We start from the raw sequence: 5,369 nt of genomic DNA on the forward strand, positions 1-5,369 counted from the left end.
GTAATAAAATGGCCTAAGTCCGAAATGTTTTGGACTTAGAAAAATTTTATTACATAGTGCGTTGTTATTACATAGTGGGTTGCTACTGGTGTAACGCAGTTTGTAATAACCCGATATGTAATATAATCGCCTAAGTCCGAAATGTTTTGGACTCTGAAAATTTTATTACATAGTGCGTTGTTATTACATAGTGGGTTGCTACTGGTGTAACGCAGTTTGTAATAACCCGATATGTAATATAATCGCCTAAGTCCGAAATGTTTTTGGACTCTGAAAATTTTATTACATAGTGCGTCGTTATTACATAGTGGGTTGCTACTGGTGTAACGCAGTTTGTAATAACCCGATATGTAATAAAATGGCCTAAGTCAGAAATGTTTTTGGACTCTGAAAATTTTATTACATAGTGCGTTGTTATTACATAGTGGGTTGCTACTGGTGTAACGCAGTTTGTAATAACCCGATATGTAATAAAATGGCCTAAGTCCGAAATGTTTTTGGACTCTGAAAATTTTATTACATAGTGCGTTGTTATTACATAGTGGGTTGCTACTGGTGTAACGCAGTTTGTAATAACCCGATATGTAATAAAATCGCCTAAGTCCGAAATGTTTTTGGACTTAGAAAATTTTATTACAAAGTGCGTTAAGATGTGCAAAATCTTATTACATTCCGCTACTCAACCCGGTATGTAGTACCAACGCGGTTTGTAATAAACCATCAGAAAACTCCGAAATATTAACCGTTCATATGATGGAACGGGTTTAAGCTGAAGTTTACACTTAATCAAGGGTGTAGAACACATATCGTCCTCACCGGAAGGAACATCTTCTACTTTGATTTTCAGTCATTTTCCAGCCTTAGGCAAAAGTACCAACTCGCTTTGTAATAAAATCGCCTAAGTCCGAAATGTTTTTGGACTTAGAAAATTTTATTACATAGTGCGTCGTTATTACATAGTGGGTTGCTACTGGTGTAACGCAGTTTGTAATAACCCGATATGTAATAAAATGGCCTAAGTCCGAAATGTTTTTGGACTCTGAAAATTTTATTACATGGTGCGTCGTTATTACATAGTGGGTTGCTACTGGTGTAACGCAGTTTGTAATAACCCGATATGTAATAAAATCGCCTAAGTCCGAAATATTTTTGGACTCTGAAAATTTTATTACATAGTGCGTTGTTATTACATAGTGGGTTGCTACTGGTGTAACGCAGTTTGTAATAACCCGATATGTAATAAAATGGCCTAAGTCCGAAATGTTTTGGTGCTAGACAGTGGCGAGATGTCATCTTCATAGATGAATCACGTTTCAACGTCAGTTTCCCTGATGGTCGGCTACGTGTCTATCGCCGTAATCATGAACGTTTGGCACAGCCTTGTGTCATTGAGCGTGATCGGTTTGCTGGTGATGGGGTTATGGTGTGGGGGGAAATTAACGTCAACTTCCGCTCTGACTTGGTTGTTCTTCAAGGGAACCTCAACGCCCGACGTTACATTGACAACGTGTTGCAACCAGTGCTTCTGCCATTGCCACGACATCGCCTCGTGTTCCAAGACGACAATGCCAGGCCACATACGGCTAGGATAACACAGGACGTTTTACATCAGAACAATGTGGATGTCTTGAACTGGCCCTCGCGATCACCTGATTTTAATCCTATCGAACATTTGTGGGATGAACTTGGGCGCCGTGTGCGACGTCAGTTGAATCCTCCCAGAACTGTAGCTGAGTTGACACAGGCGTTGCAGTTTCACTGGAGAGCCGTTCCACAAGCATTGATTCGGAGATTGTGCTTGTCAATGCTTGGCAGACTCCGGGCTTGCATGGCTGCCCAAGGAGGACACACACGGTATTGAAATGTGTCATCTGACAGGTGTGTGTTCTCATACCACTTGTTTTGGAGATGCTCGCAAAGACATTGTTGCATCCGTAATCCTCTGTACAAGTCATCACATTGCCTTTTCCTGTACCGCCATATGTAATTTTTGGACATATGAGAAATATATATGCGTTTTTATTGCCTCTCATAATAATTCAGAAAACAAGAAATACAACAATTTGCGTCATTTTCAAATGGAAGATGTAAATAACTACGAATTCAGCTGCTTGTTCTGATCACATAAGTTGTTTGGCAGATTAAAATATTCAAAACTATTCAATAACCACCTGTTTTGTTTAGGGAACATAAGAAAACGAAAAGATTTGACATTTGTGAATGTGAAAATATTATTCATTACTTTTGTCTTTGACGTGATGCACGGTACTTATATACAGATCGAAAAACAATTCTTGCATATAAGCATAACAACACCCCATCTATTACAATACATGCCTTTTGTCCATGCATTGATAATCATATAAACGAGGGTTATACATATTAAATGTTCGACTACTACATAATTCGAGTGAATTGTGTATTATAATGTTTCCTCTTATATACTGAACAACATTAGAAACGCATCACACTAAAATGCACCGACGTGGCTCAGATATCATGGGTACATTTCAGTCTGACGGGGATATTTCGTATTATATGGGTGGTGCGTTTCTAATGTTGTTCAGTATGTTAACTGTATGTTTTAATCACATTAATCATAACAAATATATATATTTAATTTTTACCAACACGATATGAGCTCGGAGGTTCTTACATTTATCTCCAGATGACACGCCCTGATAATAAATGGAATACTGTTGAAAACATTGTTCACTCACTCACTGTTACAATAGAAGTGTTACATCGTCGTTAGTTATGTTTGACTAACACAGTCAGCACTGATAAGATCTGTCACAGTGAAATAATAACTGGCAGTTTGCCCAAGCCACTCTGTCCTGATATCACAATCTGTGCCTGAGATATGCAATATTCGAGTTTGGACAGTATATGCATTTTGTTATGGGTGAATACTGTCTCCTCTAGTATTCCCGATAACAGTTCTATTTTCACTGCCGAGGCCAAAGGTATCTTTTCAGCTTTGACCTATATTAAATAGCAGAATCATTCCAAAACTTCATCGTTTTCACAGATTCATTATCTTGCCTTCAAGCACTTCAAAATGTTACTTGAAGTCACCCAATCATTCTGGACATTTTAGAACTTTACAACGACCTTTCTACTGACCAATGTGACATTGTCCTTTGCTGGTTGCCGGGTCACGTCGGCATAGCAGGTAACACAAAAGCCGATGCTGCAGCTAAAGCAGCTCTTGACAAGCCCTTATCTCCACTGCTGATCCCGTACAGTGATTTCAACCAACTATCAAAAGCTATACTCGGGACACTCAAGTAGGAAGATATAAAGTGTATGAACTGAAGCCAACAATTGGTTATACCTACTTGGGTTGTCAGTCAAGACGTGATGAGGTAATTTTACGACGATGTCGTACTGGCCATAGTCGGTTTACACATGACTATCTGCTGAAAACGGATGGGGATGGACCCCCCATTGTGTGTCTCTTGCGATGAGGTTTTCACTATCAAGCATATTCTGCTTGACTGTGTGGACTTATCGTCTGCAAGGTACTCACACTATGATGCAAAAAATCTGAAAGATCTGTTCTCCCGCGTGAGCGCTCATCTGATAGTGATCTACCTGAGGGAAGTTGATCTGTATCATAAATTGTAACTGAGTAATGTGACTAACATATTGCCTGTCTTTAAATGTAGTGCTATGCCTTTTTCTGTCTTTAAATGACAATGTAATGAATATATGTTTTTGAAATAAAACTCATTTTGACAATGTTTATTAATGCAGACTTGTCCTCGTCACTATATGGCTGGAATAATGCCGATGTGACGTGAGAGAGAGAGAGAGAGAGAGAGAGAGAGAGAGAGAGAGAGAGAGAGAGAGAGAGAGAGAGAGAGACAGAGAGAGAGACAGAGAGAGAGACAGAGAGACAGAGAGAGAGAGCGATAGTCTGTTAAAATGAAAAATATGATGTTTTAGAACTTGACAGTATGATATGAATGGTGTGACGTGAGTACACCACGTACGCGCGCGTGTGTGTGAGAGCGCGAGAGAGTGTGTAAGGGAAAGAGAGAATTAACTTGTTTTATTGCTAGAATGATGCAAAATGTTGAGGTGAATGTGTGTGTGAAAGAGAATTGACTGTTATGCTAATGTTAGAATGATACACAATGTTGAGGTGTGTGTGTCTGTGTGTGTGTGTCTGTGTGTGTGTGTGTGTGTGTGTTTTCAAGTAAAAGAAGAGTTTCATGTTTATGTTGTATGGAAGCTTGGCTATATAAGAATTTGTTATTCATGCATAGGATACAATATGCTGCGAAACATGACATATCTTAAATGTTTTATGTAATACAGCGCTACAACCTTCTGTCACTTGTGTTATTGTGTTAAAAAAATAGAAAAATGCTTCCACGACACAAATCTGCATCTGTCCTATTCAAATCTTCAACAAATATTGTCCTTCTTGTGTCGATATTTCTATCAGCAAATCTCAGCTGAAGTCATATTTTTAATTTTGTGATTCATCAGGATGTTTTTTAAGCAATGTCTATTTTCTTAGAGAATAGTCCTACTACTGAGGAGTATGTGTAATCAGCTACCCTGTGATCTTAACTTTGTAATGTAAAACAATATTGTAACTTTTTATATTGATTATGAATAATTTATCTAATGTAGTTTGTAATTCAATCGCTACCTCATTCACAATGCTTAAAAGCACGTGGGACACGTCCTTTTTCACAGAAAGGGCGTATATCGTAGGCACTTTGGCGGGGTATGGGTCTTATCGGGAAATATAGACATGTTTGTATATTCTCTGAGTTAAGAGAGTTAAGTAGTGTTATCTAAATCTAAATCACAGTGCTGACAATATACACAAATATCAGCAGCTTATTATCATGACAGACAGACAGACAGACAGACAAAGAAGTTTATTTCTCAACCAACCAACGTTGGTACATGAGAATATATAAATACATAGGTAAACAAATATATACATGGCAAGTGGCTGGACATGATCATTTGAATATTACTTAGTAAGCGATTTATACAATACATTCAGAAATGAATTTAAGTTCTTTGGATGTTTAGTAGTTTTATTACATAATAATTTCTTTAACATTGAATGTTTTTGGAGATCACACATATATGTCGCGAGATAGGTATTTCGCTGTTGGAGAAGGGTTTCACATCGAAGGAGATAGTGAAATTCATCCCCAACAACGTTAGCGTCAGCACAGCATGTACAGATCAGCTGCCTGCGTGTAATTAACCCTAATTAACCTTAGAATATGGCCGGTTGGCCACGGAAGCTCATAACATTATGGATGAGGTGCATGCTGGATACTGCAGGTTGACCATACACGCATCGTAATACGATACAGGGCAGCCTGACAGTC

The sequence above is a fragment of the Haliotis rubra genome, unplaced genomic scaffold, assembly GCF_003918875.1.
Source record: "Haliotis rubra isolate DU_JTF1 unplaced genomic scaffold, ASM391887v1 Scf1609, whole genome shotgun sequence".
NCBI lineage: Eukaryota > Metazoa > Mollusca > Gastropoda > Lepetellida > Haliotidae > Haliotis > Haliotis rubra.